Source organism: Chaetodon auriga, chromosome 17 (assembly GCF_051107435.1).
Source record: "Chaetodon auriga isolate fChaAug3 chromosome 17, fChaAug3.hap1, whole genome shotgun sequence".
Classification (NCBI taxonomy): domain Eukaryota; kingdom Metazoa; phylum Chordata; class Actinopteri; order Chaetodontiformes; family Chaetodontidae; genus Chaetodon; species Chaetodon auriga.
In genome coordinates this window covers 14989120-15008391 of record NC_135090.1, presented here as the reverse complement: position 1 = coordinate 15008391, position 19272 = coordinate 14989120, and positions in this window count along the sequence as shown.

Genomic DNA, 19272 nt, shown 5'->3' with positions numbered 1-19272 from the left:
TTTTCTCCTTGCAGCTGTGTGTCCAAAGTCAGTGTTCAGTTTCCCTCCTGCCCCGTTGGCAGTGGTGTTCTGCTGTTTTGTGTTTGCTGTCCTGCTGAGTCATATATAAAGGGACTTTAACCTGTGCCAAGCCGCTTTGTCATCTCTGCAATCGGGTACTACCCACACAATGTTGCAGCATGCTCTTTTTTTCATCAGCGCCCTGCTTCGCATTCATGCTACATTTCAAAGCCGACATTTTGTGATGCTAACAGGCAGAAAGCCAAACTCATGAGTGATTGAGCGAACTCCACCAACAAATACCTGCATGGCATCTGAAATCCCTGGGCCTGCAAAAAACCTCATAGTTTCATTACTGGTTTTCCAATGCCTTATTACTCATTGCTGGCGAAACCTTTTATCTTTCCGTTTTTTTCATTTGAGGTTGTCTCCTACACATTCCTGAGGAGAACTAATCATATGTGAAGCGTACTGAAAAATAAATGACTCCCCTCTATCCTTTTCCTTCTCTCGGCCTAGATAACAAACCTTCTTCTCCACCTCCTTCTCCCTCTCCTTACCTTTTGTGTCTTGAGGGGAGATTTTTACATGCCTCTTTGGCTTTGCACCGGAGTCAAGTCACTCCTCGTATACTGTAACCAGCATTTCTCCCAGGAGAGTGCACTGAAAAGAAAAAACCACCCATGTGGCACATTCAGAATGCAAGATATTGACTCATCAATATACAACATTTTCAGTGTGTACTGATTGGACGGTTCCAATCTATGCACCTACATAAAAGCTAACGATATGCATTAACTCAACAGTACTAAAAAGTAATACTTTCAGATGCGTTTTGGCTGGCAAAGTGACTTGACATTCAGTGCGTCCAACCAGATCAACTATCTTTATCGATCAGGAAAACGGCCTGAGGGGTAGAGCCCTCCTCCTGCACCTGGAGGTTTGAGCGCTAATCCTACAATACAAATAACTGAGACTCAGGGAAATCAGTGTTTGACCAGGATGGTCTGGGTCTTCCAGGGTAATGTAGATGAGCGCAGTCATGAGTGCAGTCTGATCAGTGCTCAGAGTGGCTGCGGTAGGGTGTGGCCACATGTATCTTGGGCCTAATTTAGCAAAGCATCTGTGGAAGGACAAGCTCTCCTCCCAACCCCACTGACATTAGTGGCCTCAAAGCGCGTCTGCTACACATATGCACAGGCCAGAAATTGCTGTGCAAATGTTCCTACCGTCCTCCATCTGCTGCTAATCTTCTAATCTGTATCCATCCACATGACCTGTGCATACAGTATATGCTGCAGTGCAGATTTATGCGCAGCATACACTGAAAGCGTACATGCAGTACAGAGGATTTTTGCTTTTAATATAACCCTTGCATATATCAAATGTTAATTAGCTCATAGCTTGCAGTTTTCTAACAGTAAATCAATTGTTTAGCAGAAACAGCTTCATGGAATTTGTGTTGTGTTCGACTGAAGTTTGACATCTAAGTTATAAAGAGATTTGCTTTTTCCATTATTGCGAATTATTGCTGAAGTTGAGTCATATCTTTCAGTGACTTGGAAAAGGTTGTATATTGTTTCTTTTCCTCCCTGGCAGAGCAATAACTGATCTAAAATTTAGTACATATCGACAGAAAAACAGAGACCCAGAGTCCCTCTTCCTCTGCTGTCCCTGCTCCGGCTCTCCGTCAGCTGTACAACTGACCTGCTCTTTGTTTATCAAGCTATGCTTTGCGTTGTCTGTGAGGACCTTACAACACTCCTGGGTCCTGGTCATTCCACAGATCAGGTTTCACCTGGAGGGCGGCAGTGTTTTTGTTTTTTTAACCTCAGGGCTGTGGAAAAACTAGGGATGCTTTTTTGGCCCAGATCTTGTTCGAGTCCTTCAGCCTCAGACTTTTCCCTAAATGTTGATGATATGCACCTGACACACTGAAATAACCGGTGACGATGACTAAATTTGAACGTCTTGTACACTCCTCCTTGCTAGTAAGAGAGATAATGGATGCATAAACAGCAGAGCCTAGCCACTATGAGTATTACCCACTAAACCCAGTGTCACTTTCACAGGTGCGCCCAAATAGTTTTTCACATTCACACGCACTAATTCTCACTCACATGTGCAGCCAAATACCCGCAGTATAGGCTGTTGCCACACTAGCAGGCTGTGTTGGACAGTAGTGGAGAGAAACAGCACTAGCGATCCATTAAAACATGCCCAGATCAGCTCTGATACTGATCTGAAGTATGAATTTGGGTGCCTATTAAGCAAAAGCAAATCTTATTTTACTCCGTGACCATTCAGTGCGACTGACCTTTATCTAATTAGTTTTTTTTTTTTGGTACTATTCATTTTTTCTTTAGTTATTGCTTCCTTTTTTTCCCCCCTTGTAACCAGCTCAATTAATCATTTAACAGACGTGTGTTATTTTAATGACGCCGCTCTCAAGAAACGGACATTGTTATTCAGTATTGTAGATTGAAGGCACGTTAGAACCATTGCTAAATTATGCTGTGAAATCATCATAACCCCTTTTTTATCACGCGTGAGGGCAAATATTTAAAAGACTTAATAATTTCTCCCCACGCATATCAAGACTCAGGCTCGGCAGTATGATCTGAATGTTGGGAGTGAGTACAAATTCATCTTTCTTTGTTGCTGTGCTCTGTCAAATCTGCGAGCATCGGCGTTTTTGACTCGCACGGTTAAAGGTTATGTGCATGTTTGTATTGAGAGCAAGCTTGCGACTGTTTCTTATTCCAAAACTCTTCAAGCCCAATTTTAAGCCCAAAATCCACCGGTCTTACGGAAAGCCTCAGTTTGCTGCAGCGTGTTACTTTCACTCTCTTTGGGTCCGAGACAGAAAGTTGAAGAGGCTCTCGTCTCACATTCAGCTCTGCTTACAGAATGATAACTACACACACACACACACACACACACACACACGCCAAAGGCTGAGTTAGAACAATATACTGACTGCAAGATTGTGTCCTCTGTGTGTGTGTGCGTGCGTGTAGCACAGCATATGTGTGTCTGAGGTATTACTGCAGACATGCTTGGGAGGTTTTCATCTTCTGAAGTCTGTTGCCTAAATCCTGCAGAGAGAGGAGGGGAGAAAAGGAAAAGGTGAGGCAGAGACGCCCGACAATGGGGAAAGTGAAGAAGAGAGTGGTGGAGAGAGGTGTTTTTAGCCGAATTAGATTGTTCCTGAGTGTGAGTCAGGCTCTCTGCTTCAGCCTAATGGTGATGGATGGTCCACGACTTTGAAACAATGGAACACACATAGATGTACAGCACAGTGAGGCACACACACACACTCACATTCCCGCAACTCTACAAGCTTTAATGCTGACTTTATGTTACCTGTTAGGGTTCTTTGTATTGTTCATTGGAAACATACAGATTGGTCAGAATTGACGAAATGAAGACATGAAACAACAGATTGTTTGCTTAAGCAAGGAAATCCTGAAACACTTAGCACGTACTGCACCTCAGTGATTCTGTAACCAACAACATGAAAAATCCATTGGCTCAGATTGACTTTGTCGGGCTGTAGGTCACAGAAGGGTAGAAGAAAAGCAGGACTTCTCTGAAAACATGCTAAACACCATAGAGTACAGCTGACTGAGGCTAAAGGCAACATGACTTCCAAGATTAATCAAAATGTATTAAGATGAGGATCATTTGTTCCCCACAGACATAAATTCTGTTTTCAAGTTGTTGTCTAATAGCCAGAGCATTTTATTAAACACCCAGCATTTTCCTGAATAAGGAAAAAAAGGTCTTTTACTACACAATGTAACACAGAAGTGGAAATGAAAACAGCAGAAGTGATACATACTGCCACAACCTGCATCCTCTCTCTGAATTCCACTAAAACCGGACGTTTATTTTAGCTAATAAAGCTAATAGACAGGGAGTTTTTCTTCTAAAACACTTAGCACAGACAGGCTGAAATTTCAGCACTTTAGTAAAGTGACTGTTTAGTCACTGGTATTGATTAATGCTGGTGGTTAAAACTAAATATACAAAGAGTCAGCGCGCATGGGAATAAAGAACATTTCTAGATAATGTCACAGTGTAGCTGAATAAGATGTGCCGTTGGCTGCCAAGCATGACATGTGCTGCGGATCAATAAAGTGTTCTCATTCTGATTATGATGAAGACTTAACGTTTGACATATTGTCCATCAGTGAAAGTGTTTGAAGGCTGATGAGAGGAAGTGTATCTCATGTCGAAATCACATGGTTTCCAAACTGCTGTGAGCACACTCGTTTATGAATCTTCATACAAACGCTGCTATATGATGTAGTGTGTGTGTGTGTGTGTGTGTGTGTGTGTGGAGCTTATCTCTATTGCTGCAAGGAATGATAATTATAGTATCCAATTGCAAATTTTAAGATCACTTTTTCATATATTACTGCTGGGGAATTTCAACAGACTGGCTACACTGACATGAATTGTCCTCTGCAGTTGCCCTTCTCTTGTGCTGCCAAGCCTGACGTGAACTGTACAAATCACACCCTGGATCCATCAAAATGGTTACTTTTGCATATTTTGCAGTGAGCAAGCTTCACTTCTTTCAGTGTTCAAATGAAAACTGCACGTCTCGGTGCGTCTCAGCTTTCGATGTTCCTGGCTTCATCATTTCAACGTGAAACCGCTTCTCTGACTCGTCGGTCAATAATTGCACATAATGATAAAACACACTTTCATTCAATTCAATTTCTTTCACATGGCCAATATTTAATAAAAATGTGAACTTCAAAGGAGGATTTGCATTTTGAGATTTCATAGAGATACATTCTCTATGAATTAATAGTGCTTCCAGTCCCTGAGGCAGGTGGGCTTATGTGTGTGTCTGTCTGTGTGTGTGTGTGTGTGTGTGTGTTTTAGGGGTGGGCGATATGACCTAAAAATGTATTTCACTGTGTGTTTTTTTTATGGTTTATAGTAAAATACTCCACTCAAAAACATGATTCTACCTCTTCTCAGTCAATGAACAATGAAAAGGAACACATCCCAAGAAAGAGAAAGGTTCAAAAAATCATGTGTTTATTGGCTCCAAACAGGAATGATAATAAGGCAGAGGCCTAACGTGCATGTGCTTTGGAAGGAGTTGCAGTATAAAGTGTGGAAATAACGTTTTGCACATCCAACCTACTGCTCTGGTTACTGAATTAGCTTCAAAGGATGCCCAATGCTCACACAGTTTCTCTTGACTGTCCCTCAATATTAAATATGCCAACATGGCTCCAGCGTGTGGGTCTACAGTAGATGCTGCTAGCCAAATTAGAAAAAAGGGCAAAACTTTTCAGATTCTAAGTGGTCATTATTGATTCATCCTTGAGCTTCAGTTTTGAAGTGAATCCTGCTTTGTAAAGCAGTCCAAAGTAAAATGACTTGAATAAAATGACACACGTATAGCCAGTTGTTGTTGTTGTTGTTGTTGCGGGGACATTTCCATCAAGTTAATCCACCGAGGCTTCACTTCCTTGTGGCTGGAGTACAAGAAGACTTTTGTGTTTGTTCTTGCAGCCAGAAACAGAGAAATTGGTGCACTTTGCTCGTATTATTACCTACCACAGCTTCATGTAACCAGATTCGGCATTATAGCAAGGAAAATAGTAGTTACTGCATGTAACTCCAGTTCTGTGAGTACATGCATAGTGTGCTCATACATGTTATTGCAGCCATCCCTGGTGTGTTCATATCTATATTTGTGTATGTAAGCAGCTCATGGTTTGGAGGCTGTGACAATTAAACCACCTTGACAATTCAAACAACAGGACTTCAATTCACTGCCCTTGAAACAAAGAAATAAACTAAAGAAACAACCCTGACGGCCATATTTAGTGGTCACATCAATGCTGGATAACAGCATTTCGTTATGCTTTAGTATGTCTGTTGCGATTCATTCAACTATTCAGTATTTTCAAGATTTATTTCAGGTTTTCACTCACTGAAACAAAGCAACAGTGAAACCAGCTCAGCAAATGCAACACAAAATGAAGCTGTCTGACATAACAGTACGTGCTGTCCCAGTCATTTCCACACAGTCAGCACAAAACATCACTGCAGTGGAAAGTTATGAAAGGTATATATATGAAAAGTAAGTGGCCTTGCTCCGTTTTTATTGAACTCATAAATGTGAATATAGGAGACATAAGCTATTATCTTGGTCTGGAGAGGTCGTATTTCCCTCCACAATGCAAAGATGACCTTGATTCAGTGACGTTACCATACAGTTCCTTTGAACAGAGAAATATTATGACATAGCTGTCAATTTAAAGAAAAATAACAGCTTTTTGCATGAACGTAAGGGGCCAAAAGTGTAAATCTGGCAACAGGCAAAACCACAATGTTCAGTATTTAATGCACAGTGGATATTTTGTCACACATTTTTGACCTTAAGTGGAACAAATTTGTTTAGTGTTGATTAGGTTGTTCAGGGCCTCAACCATTTCATGGACTGCACAGGCAACACAAACATTGCACTGCTTGGTCGTGCATGGAGGTGAGCCAAACCTGGGTGAGAGATTTCATCATCTTTGTGTTGCGGTTCTACACTGATCACATTATAGGTGCAGTCAAAACAGAGATCTCTCTCATCCTTGTGCATCTGTGATAGCGTGGGGATTTTGTTTTCCACTTCCGCTGTAGTCTGACCTCTTTTCTGTTCTGTTTGGCAAATTAACCACAGTGTTGGTCAGCTTGACACAGACACAGCACTCAGCAGAGGGATGAGAGTGAGGCGGCATCGTTTTAATTTGGTCTGAAATTGACAACGGAAAAACATGTCCACAATAGGATTTTTTTTTTTCTGTTTCTCAATGTGAAACTTGTACTGAAATATGAGTCCGTGGGTATCAAGCAGCCTCCAAAAGTGTCCTGATTGATGGAAAAGCTTGATGGGTTCAAGACTGCACAGCCTGAGTGAGTGTTGAAAACATTTTTGGAAATGCTCGAGTGTGAGGCTGGAAGCAGAGCATCCCAAGAAGACATTCGTTTTAGGTGCCTCCATTGTGTCGGGGCATCTTCCTGCTCGTCATTCTGTGGGAGCAACACGATGAGTTGGAGGGCAGAAGTGGAGATAATCAAAAAAAATTACATAAAAGGTACAGAGACAGCATCGTGGATATTAGTCATAGCCTCATGATTCATGTTTGGATCATGTGGCGGTTGTGGCAGTGGGAGAAACCACGCATTAAATTACTGGCTGGGCCACGGTGCTTGTTGTATTAATATTGATTTATCACATTTTCCGAGGGATCTTTGTAAACACAGTCGCTGGGATCTGTCACTACAATAAAAAGGTTCGCTCACGCCTGCATGGCTGCATTGTGGTTTTCTGTGGGGTGCCTGAAAGCTGTGGGACAAACAACTGTCACAGCGGCTGCCACCCACCAAATCTCTAGAAAGTGTGTCTAAAGATATGTGAGAAAAGCAGAAGAGGCTCGATGTGCAATTGACCAATGACTAATTTCTCATCGGTATGACTGATAAAAGGTGTATATATTACATAGTACTATAGGAAGTATATTATACTTTGTATTATGTTTTTGATACATTCAAAATCCTGCAGCAGAGCTTTTCCTACTCAGCTGTGTGTGTGTGTGTGTGTGTGTGTGTGTGTGTGTGTGTGTGTGTGTCTGTCTGTCTGTCTGTCTGTCTGTCTGTCTATTTGTCTTTCCTCCCTCTCAGGCACATCTCTCAGACACTTGTGCAAAGCAATACTGTGTGTCAGTGAATGCTATCGATGTCGTAGCTTCGGCAGATGTTAGCGCTGGCTGACGTCCTGTCTGACACCGTGTTCCTGCCTGGCAGTGGATGCAGGTGCTGTCCTGGCTTCTGTGGATGTTGGCTCAAACTCCCACTCCTGCATCATTTTTTCTCCATCTGTTTCCGTATCGCATGGTCATTGTCTTGTAAGGTGTTATTGGAGTCTTTCCTCCTCTCAGGTGCGTTGTGCATCATCTTCCTCCACTGTAGTTTGTTTTGATGTGCACTATGTTGCCTGTATCAGTCCTGTGATTGATTTTTGTTAGATGTACCCTGGTTGACTCTTTGTCGCGGTAGCACACCACAATATACAAACCATGGCTGCCTAGCAAAAATAAGGTATGAACTGTTTGCCTCTTGGTGTCTGTACCTTTGATGTAGACATGGCTCACCCTGCCTGCCAGACATCCAATCTGCCAACCCCAAATTGACCTGCTTCCCTTTAACTTCTTTGGATTTACCAAACCCAGTGCAAGCCAGCGTCCTCCGCTGTCAATCCTCATAGCATGACTCGTCCTTTGTGAGTAGATGATTTTATCTCAAATCCACTCTTCCATCCCCCTTAAAAAGGCTTTGATTTAAATAGCATTTTCTAAACTATCCATAGGCAGCTCAAGCAAGATTTAGAGTCTGTGTTAAATTCTGGTCTCGATGCTTCAGTATCTAAATCAATGCAAAGTGGTAATGCGCCCTCCAGCTAAGTGCACTCTCTTTAAAGGGTATGTCATGTTCAGTATATGTTGATTACTAACTGTATGTCTCTTTCTCTCGTTCACCACTTTCCTCTTTCAGCTTCACTCTACGATTTGTTTTCTGTTTCACTTGTTTCTTTATTGATCTAACCTGGCCGTAGGGTCTGCTAATAAGATGCCCACACTGCCAGTCCCACAATGCAACCTGTGACTCTCACACACACACACACACACACACACACACACACATGCACACATGCACACACATACAGACTGATACATGCACAGTGGTCCTTCTATGAGCCATGTCGCCAGGGGCTCTGCAGCGTGCCACCTGTGTGTGTGTATGTGTGTGCTCTGCCCTTTGCTAATGTATGTCTTATGATTAATTTCTGTCATTCGTCCCCATATTCCCAAAACCCATTCTCTGCATCTGGCTCTTTATCTCACCCTCTGTCTCTCCCTCTCTCGGTTTCTCTCTCTATTTCGCACTCATTTGCTCTCGTCAGTACCTCAGATTCTCCCTGACATTTTTCCCATAATCCTCCAGTACCAGGAAGTTAAGCCCTGCAGGGGCCAGACTGACATTTAGGAACTGCTCTCTAAGCAGGATAGCTGAACCGCAGACTTTTACATGCAGGGGCACACACACATTAATGCATACACACAGACACGCAGACAGATACACCCTTGCAGATGCATGTGCCCACATATTCACGCACAAACCTCCCACGGCACATATGGACATATGTGCAGGGCTACTTCATTATACCGAAGAGCCACTTGAGATACAAAGAATATGCTTGAGAAAAAAAATGTAAGGGATCTTCCATGAATTGCAAGTACCATTCGCTAACATGGGCCATGTTTCATGCTGTCGAAGACGCAAAAGCAGACAAGCTGTCAGCAACAAAGAAATTAATTCATTGCTATTTAATTTTTAAGAAAATCCCCTTGATTTTAAGCCGCGTTGACTGCGCCTGTTTTGTCGTCATATATGTGCTCACAACTACACTAATGTGCTGATACAGAAGGTAAACAAGCCAGCAGAAACAAGGAGAAAGCAGAAAGATGAAATGAGCTTAAACATGGAGAAAATGTGCCGCACAAATGTGAAAGCACAGAAGCGAAAGAACAAAGTGAAAATGATGTGAGAAGTTGGATAGTGGAGGAAACAGAATAAAGAACAGCAGCAGATGGGAGGAGAGCGAAGCAGCAGCACAGGAGGTGAGTGACGAGAGTGGGATAAAATGTCTGCGCTGAAGCTAACTGTCGGCATCGGCTAATTAATTCTGAAGCATTGTGAGCTCGAAAATAATGTTTCCTGCTCCAAAATATTTGCAAAATGTCTGAAATCATTTCCACAGCTGGTTTAAGAAATAGAAAAAATCTGCAGCCATTGGAACGAGCTTTACTGGGTCACATTTTCTTGGGCATCTTGCCGCAGAAATCTTTAGAAATGTCTGTCCTCCCTCGCTCTCCTTCTCTATCCATCCATTCATCCATCCTTCCAAAATCCCCTCAGCTTTTTAGTTTTACCCTTAAAGGCTTATTAGCGCTCCTCCTGTGTGTCTACATGTCTGGCTGTCTGTCTCTCACGCACTTGATCCTGTCTCCTCCCTCCTCTCATCCCTCACTATCTCCCCGCGCATCTCCCCCACCCCCACCCCCCCACCCCCCAATAACAGCCTCTGGCCATGAAAAGTTTTACAGATGTGAGTTGGCAGACCTTGTGTGGTTGGGTTTCTGTGTGTCTCTGTGTGTGTGTCTGTTCGCGCACGCACGCACACTTGTGAGTATGTGTGTGTGTGTGTGTGTGTGTGTGTGTTGGCAGACCTTGAGACCTGTCAGTGTCTCACTGTGTCAAACGAGGACGCTGGCATCCTGCCGACCCCTCATCTCGCTACTCTCTCTTACACACACTTTCTCTCATTTCTCACACGCACACACAAACATCCACACACGCACAATCATGCGAACTCACAGACAGTATAACAAATCCCAGCACAGTGGCCTAAACTGGGCACAGATCTGAATGTTGCAAAGTAGTTGCTAACTACCCTGCAGATACTGTTTTATCAGACAGGCGGAGTTGGCTCTAAAAAGCAGTTTGGCTGCCTGGCACTTGATTGGGTGCATCGCACATGTGTGCCATATCTGCCTGGAAGACATGCCAGTCTACCTTCAACGAGTTAACTCGCTGCCCATGGTCTGCGTTTAGCCAGGAGTAAGTCCCACGTGCTGCTCTCTCATTTAGCGCACAGAGCAAATTTTAGCCGTGTTCAACCAAAGTTCTTGTCAGATGGTCGAACAGCATCTGAAACCACCAAACCTTTAAGGTGTCCCGCTTTACGCAGCGATTGGCCAAGTGTGCAGCCGCGAGGAAGCAGGCAGGATTTGAACTTGCCCCTCAAACTCTCTTAATTTCATTCTTCACACGGCTTTTTGTATGTGCAAATGAGTGCAACACTGCGAATGCCTTCGGGGAGAGCCTGTCCAAAACAATGCTCCATTATCGTATGATCCATCACGTCTCATCCCTCTCTATGATGGCTTTTTGCCATTGTGGTGTGTCCATTTGAAACGGCTATAAACATTTGTGCTTCCAGACGTGTTGAGACGACATGTCGCACAGACTTGTTCATCTCATGCATACTTGGCCTTAATTTACTTGCATTTGAATTCATTTATTCACTCACATATTCACTCAGTCTGCCCTCTAGAGTGTATTACTCGGCATGCTCAGAGAAGCGCTTTCGTATGCTCGTCAATTTTCCATCACAAGCTAAACTGAACTAAATTGAAGATAGTGAAGTCTGATTAGCTAATGTAGCACAAACGGGATATCTACCTGTAGCCGTGTGATGTGATGAGTTTTAGTGGCCGGACAGAAGAAAATTATTTAACATTGTTATTGTTAATGCGAGTTGTGGTTTGTATCTTTGCCTGTTGTACAGAAACAAAACAGTGAGCCGATCTCAGATGAAGTACAGAGCGCCGAAGCTGTCAATCACGACAACCTGCTGCTCTGCTCCTACACAGCGTCGGGCACACAGGGAGCCACCTCTCACTCACTGCTTCACCGACGTAACAGGAATGAATCTGACAAATGAATATGCTGCATTAAACAAAAGCAGTACCAACACTGTGAGCAAACACACATCAGATGAAATCAGCGTAATGTTTCTCATGAAATGATTTTGGAAAAATAATAAGGATGGACCAGGTGTTTCTCCCTAACCTGCCAAGCGTTGCTCAACATGCCAGCAGCTTCAGATGGCATCCAAAATGTGCTTGCACAGCTGTTCTAGTATCAAGTATATTTATCAACTTTAATCAGGGGCAGAGACCTCGTTGCCATAAAGAAATAACATATTTCAAATATTTTTAACCTTTCCCCCCTTATTTATTGATTTTTTTTTTTTTTTTTTTAGATCTTTTTTTGGACTCATGTATGCGCCTGCCAAATTGGCACATATGGGTTTTTATAGCCTCGGTGTATACGCTGCTGTTCCCTGATGGGTACAGATGGAAGTTTAGAAATTACACATGATTAATCTTTATTTTAGAGGGAAATATTGAAGATTATTGCAGATACTTCAGTCACGGCTGTGACTTATGTGATGATGCTGAGCAGATGAAAATGATTTGCATCTCCAGGACAGACAGTGTTTTCCTCTACTCTGATCAGTGCACATGCTTTCCTCAGCTATTTCATCACTCTGCAAAGTACCAGGGGTTGATTGTGAACTGGATGAACTCTAAACCACCAACCAGTTGCTACACATAGCCACGGAGGCAGCTAAAATGGAAAAATTGCATATATGCATATTGCTGTGCACTGAAATGTTCATCTACCACAATGGAAACTGGCAAGAACTGGAGAAAATCGATGAAATCTTCTGCTCAGTAAGAGGGGCGGGACACTACCTTGTGTCCAGTTGAGCTGCCTGGTTTTAGCTTAAAAATGGGTATAATTTCCATAAACTTTTCCTGGTCCTCCTTTAATACATATTAAAAATGTGACATACTGCAGAATGTAATTTATTTTTGACCAACTTCCACTCACACACTTAGTTTAACATCATGTGACATCTGGACAGTGATGTGACCTTCCAATATGAAACGGACAGTTGCCACAGGGAAAATACATTTCTAGTCATCATGCTCCTTTTACATCTATTTCTCTCCCAACAGTTTTGTGCCCTCTTTCTTTCCACTTTGTTCTCTTGCCTCTCTTCCCTGTCTTTGCCTTATATGTCCACATGTCTTTCGTCGACCTTTTTCCTTTGTGTGCTCGCCACTTAATCTCAGTCGTCTCTGTTTTCTTTCGATCTGGCTGCACGGAGAGCAGATGGCACTGATCCATAACTTAGTTAAGTGACTGACTTTAATGAGAAAGGACATATACACAGAAAGAGAGAGACAGCAAGAAAGATGGAGATTAAGAAAGAAAACTAGATGAATGCCAAAGATTCCCTCCGCATGAAACACAACTCAGGCAGGAAACACTTGAGTTGCAACGTTTGAAACCTTTTATGACAACAAATAGCGATACAGGAATATTTGGCATTCGACACTCTGCTCTTCAATGTGCCCTGCACAGACCAAGCAGCATATTGAAGACTTGGCAAGAAGCTGCTGTGTATATATAAGTCTAACACTGTCAAGAACAACTTCACAAGGCATAATTAAGTAATATGGCTTTGACATCATTCCACCGAGGGACAGGAGCAATAAGAGACAACGTAGTTAGATGATTAGCCAGCTAATGTTAAGACTGCATTGCTAGCCAGTGTTCGCTAGACAGTGTGTTTATATGTAACTATATTTAGAGGCTGCATGAACCTTTCTCAAGACTTCAGAAACAACGCCATGCCGACAAGCACATTAGTTTCCCAGTTAAGACTGACTTTTGGAAGTATCCTGTTCATGTATTCGTACACATATGCTGGTTGTACAAACTTGGATATGCCAGTTTTGAGGTACATGGAGAGGGAGACTGTCCTCCCAAGAAAAACGACAGCATCCGTCGTGTCAGCCAGTGCCTCAAAACAACATCTGTGTACCGTCAAGTGTCAAAGCCCTGGAGCAGCCTCTGGAAAATATGACGGGAGCAAAGGTGGAAATCATGCAATGTTTTAGAAGCAACAAAGTCCGTGGAGGGAGGAGATCAGGCTGGATGGATGGGTCATCAATGGACTTTCAAGTCATTTTAACCCAAACCATGATGTTTCCCTAACAAAGTTGTTCTTCTGCCTAAACCTTACCAAAGCTCAGAGTTTAATAATACATCATGTAATTAGGGTCTGTCTACATACTGATATGAATATTAATGTCCGACAGCAGTAACACAGATGATAAACTTGATATTACCAATTGCTCTTCCATTAAATGAGTAATACCTTCAGACAGACCAACTAAATCTAGCAGAACATGGTAAACGCAGGGATGGCCCGTTCTTCCCACAGCCCATTATTCCATCTGAAAAGACTTTCCTAATGTGCCTCGGATTGGCTAGTGTTCATTGCTTGGTTGGGCTTAGATGGTTGCTTAGATAATCACAGTTGCGTTGAGTCAAAAAACAGCATTGGACGGCATTAGACTAAACAGTTATTGGATAGATATTTCCATTAAGGTGCAGCATGATTCACCTAAAAATCCTGCCCTTTAAAACTTCCATAGATTCTTTGTAGAAATCTCAGCGGCTTTTTATTGAAATTGAGAGTTTCCTGCTTTCCTCAACTTTTTACCATCAGGGGACGTTAGCTTTGTATTGTTCATACCAGTTCTAGCCAGTGTGGGACTGTGCAAAGGCTCTGAAAATTCCCGATTGTGTAGCAGCATTACATGCTGCAGTCTGTCTCCCCTTCCTCGATACCATGGGTTAGTTTTGTCTTCTCTATTCTGCTGCAGGGATTTACAGTGCAGTGTCCCATGGGGAATGAACAGGCAGCGGCTGAAACACTTTCATGGGGGTATCTTTTTGGACAATGGGCTCGCTGTGTGTCCTTTGGATCTGGTGTACTAAATGGACAATAACTGTTATGGACCCAAGCTGTTTCACTGGGATTTGGTCAAACTCCAGTCCCCATTATCTGATCATGGACAGGTCAATACTTTCATCAAGAGATTAAACAATGACTGGGCCTCAGGGGTGCAACCCTGCCTTCAGGGGAGCCTTCACAGTGCTTTCAAATGGATTCCAGCTTATGCTCAGATTTTTTCATTTAATGTGACTCTCATATGAGGTGACATATTGCACAGTTTCTCCTGCCAGATAATAATGAAGCCATGAGGTTGCTGTAGAAAAGCTTTAGAAAAGCTATTTGTGGCCTTATTTTCTGTCAACAAAACAATTTTCCAGAAAAGTCAGCATCTAATGAAGACCAGGGCCAAAGTTGTTAACACTGTAAACACCGTACAATACAAGACTAAATGACAGCATGAAGTTGCAGATTCTTTGTTGTGTCATGTACACAGGCAGGACAAAATGTCACCACTGAACACACTGAGACAGCTGAGACACAGTGGCAAGTATGTGAGGGTTTCTGAGCCCTGAAATCTTCAGGTTTGAGATAACACTATGCAACCAAAAGGATATTCAATTGATAAATCAGAATGAATTAAAAAAGAAAAATTCCATGTGAGTGTCTATTATCTTCAAGGTAATTAAATGATAGTAGAGGGCCGGTTTAGAGGCACAAAAGAAAAAATGTCAGGGTTAGAAATGATGACTCGTGACACAGTGTGGACCTCAAACATGTCAATAACTGAATATTATAATGTGAGAGGCCTTCAGACAGACACACACATGCAATTTACAAAATATATATAAAACACAAAACTCCACGGGGCCTCAGTGTGGTGATTAGAAGCAGACAATGTAGGACCATGTGTCTCAGGAAAGGAAAAAAAAATCCCTGACCAGACTGAAAATATAATCTCCTTATCTCTTCATTTCCTCTCCCTTCCTTCTTTTACCATCCATTTCCATTTTCAATTTGTTTACCTCTTTGTCTGTCTCACTGCTTGCCTTTCTTTTCCCTTCCTCACTCATTTTCTTCCTCTCCTGCCTCCTTCTCATCTCCTTCACACCTCTTTCCCCCTCGCTCAGCCTTTATCTCCTCTCTCCTCACATTATTTGTGTGTGGATGTCTGAATCTCTTAGCTGTAAAGTGAGAGCCAACAGTTGTTATAACCCTCTCGGTCTCCCTCTTATACACCATCTTAAAGGAGGTTGTTAGAGGGTGGAAGGCACATCTTATGCTGTATCACTCTCGGCACTCTTTTATTCAGTAGTAAATTGAGGATTGACTGGCTTTAGAAAATGAATAACTTCAAGATTGAACACAAGAAAAGGATGAAGATGTAATGGTGTGTTACATCAGCGGACGGAGGACATGTCAAACAAATCTAAAAGATGTTTGTCTAAAGGCCATTGCCTCAAAAATCTGAGACTCATTTACGTTCTTTATAAACACTCCAATTTCCACTTCAGGAGCTTTCACAAAAATCTTTTAGGCAATTTAAAGGTCCAGTGAGTTGGATTGAGTGGTGTCTATCAGTGAGGTTGCAGATTGCAACCAACTGAATACCACTGGCCTCGCCCTCCCATGTGGTGGCTGCTGAAAACACACAGAAAAAAAACACAAAAGGTTCTCTCAAGAGGTTGGTTTGCTTGGTTTGTCCATTCTAGGCTACTTTAGAAAGATGGTGGACTCCATGCAGGAGGACCCACTCCCTCTGTAGATATAAAGAGGTTATTCTAAGGTAACGACAAGACAATCATTTTCAGGTGATTAGACACAAATTAAAACCTCAGGCTTGTTCATACCACACGGAAATAATCCAATCCCAGTCTATGGATGCGTGAATTAAGCTGTTATATTCAGTTTATGATCCATTTTGACATCACTCCACATTCGAGGAAATGTGAGTGGTATCTTAAACTCAGTAAGCAGAAAGAAAATGATTCCAAATCGATATCAGTGCTCAGCTTGCGCCTGCATGAGCGACAGCACTGCTGATCTTCCACTGTCAATGGCACATAAAAACACAGATCATGAATATTTTAAAGTTCAAAACGGCGCTCAGCTGATGCAGTCAGGCCTGAGAGTGGAGGGTGTGGGGTGGGTTATGCATGCAAAATGTTCCTGAACACCCTCCCAGCTGGCAACAGCTCGTGCTGCTGCTGATTTTACTGTGGGAGGAGGGTTAGCTGGTAGTTGGCAAACTCGCCGCCTGATGGGCTCTTTGGCATAGCTTTGTGAAATGAGCCAATGACTGAAGGTCCTCCACTGGACTGACAGCATGTCATGGAGAGGGGTGGAGGTCACTGCCTATTATAGCAGAGAGTTTTGCTAACATCCTTTTCTCCAACGCTGCCAGTAAGCCCGGGCTCAGTCCAATGTCAGAGCTACAGTAGCCTTTCTCAGGCTCCATGTGTCCCCTGAGTTGACGTTGCCAGGCCTGCAGTGGACAATAGCACAGAGAGGACAGTGGCTGCAGCAGCCTGATAGAGCACGCCTAACAGTGTGTTGTACAAGTTGAGGCACAAGAGCCTCCTTAAGAAGACGAGCCTGTTTGCTGGTCTAATCCATTTTTCTGTCCAACTGCAACTCACTTTCGCTTATTCTGTACCTTTAAAGTTTAGCCTCAACTTTTTTTTCTCTCTCCAAACGTTAATCAAGTTTGCACAAAAACTTAAAATATGTATACGCGGTCTCCAATGAAATTGCTCGCAGCTGGGAGAAGCTTACTCCAAGGATGTCAACATTGAGACAGATAAAATCCTGAAATTTCATTTTAAATCACTTCCCTTGCGTAGGAATCATAATATGTGTGCTTCATTTCAAACACTAATATTTGTCTGCTCACCTCTTGTGCCTAACAGGGAGAGAGAGAAGATAAGAAGCAAAGGAAACTTGTTGGATGACCTGGATGTCCTTGGTGAGTCATAGAGGAAGGCGCAGTGAAAACATCTATGTCTGCCTCATTTGGCTTGTCGGTTTTTACATTAGGAACAGGATTACTGATAAGATCAAATTGTATTTATTTGAGCAAGACTAATACAGAACAAGACATCCATTAACTTAGACTGTAGATCAAAACATGCTCTCCTGAGAAGTTCAGTCAGTAAGAATCCTGAAGATTGGTGACATCTGTTGTGGTGCGGGGGTCTGTTGTTAACACACATCAAGGAAACTCAGAGTGAATCATTACACCAATTACTACAGAAAAACAATAGGTTGTGAATAAATCATTGACACTTTCAACTTCATACATGCGCTGTCTTTGATTTCATCTGATTCATGATTTTTACAGCAACATTTTCTGGGGCCTTGGTGGTGTCCTGCAGATCCCACTGCACAGCACATATCTGTTGTAGTGTTTTATTTGCCAGGGATGGCAGACTCTGCCAGCACCTGTGAGAACTGTATCATGCAGGGTGTGTTAAGTACTAGACTTAATGGTCGTTGCCTCAAAAATGTCAACGAGCAACATGATCAAACATGGCCACCAAAAGCACACAGATTCATCCACATGAATAAGTGGTACACGATTAACTCACACTTGTGTTTACTCATGTGTTCAAGGTTTACAGCCTGTAAGGCCTCCGAGCCCTGTGTCAGCGGACAGCGAGCTCACCTGAGGGAAGAAACGGAGGCGAGCTGAGGTAAGGAAGTGAAACCGTATTGTAACGCGTTTCGCATGTACTTCTGGGCAAAGAAGAGGCATTGTGACAGAAGTATTGACCGTATTGAATGAAGTAACTGCAGCCATGAGTGGGCACGGCTAAAGGTTTTGAATTAGAGGCTTTGTGCTCTAGACTGGTAATCATCCAAAAAGCTGGAAAAAAGTCAAGAAAAAACATTGTTGTTACATGAATAAGTGATGGATCCTTGTTTTAAGAATTACCTTGACATTTTCAGTGGCTTGCTTGAGGTTACGCTACCAAAATAGATGTGTTTATCAGAGCAATGCTATTAATAATATATTAGACAGGCACTTGATTTCTTTTTTTAAGCCATAATTAAATGCCATCAATCAAGGCAATAGTGAAGCACGCACTCTGAAAATTAAGACCACGTGTATTTAAAACAATAAGAATCCAGCTAAATAGCACGCTTGAGTGAAGGGATGGATGACTGGATAGATATAGATAGACAGATAAATATTGGATCAAGCGTTTGAAGGATGCATAGATGAATGGATCTATGGATGGATGACGTGAGGGGGTGAGGGGTTGAGGGTAAAGAAGGCATGCATGAATAGAGGAAGAGCGAGGGACAACATCAGAAAGGTGAGGAGGCAGAGATGAAGATGAGACCACGTCGATGGGGGAAAAAGTTCTGGAAAGCAGAAATAGAAATATTTCCTATTCCCTCTGTATGGTCTCTCTGTGTCTCATTGTTGGAAGTCAAACTTAAAACTCTGACCTCATCAGTATTCATGAACATATAATAATAAAGAAAAGCACCATTCATTATTCATTTCTGTTATGTAATCAATGTAAATCAATGAAATGGGGTATACATTCCCGCTTTTAATAATTCATTAAACTATCCGGAATTATGCACTGTTATACAGTGTGTGTTTTTCATCGCAGCAAATAGAAATAACCTCATTTCCTTTTTTTTTTGTCCCTGCATCTGCAGCTAATCTGGTTTGAGCTTCAGAGCGCAGCATTAGTTGGAAAACAAAAATCAAGGCAGTGGATGGAAAATAAAAGCAGAAAATACACTGATCATCTTAACTGCTAATCGCTGAATTGATCCAAACACGCTCTCTT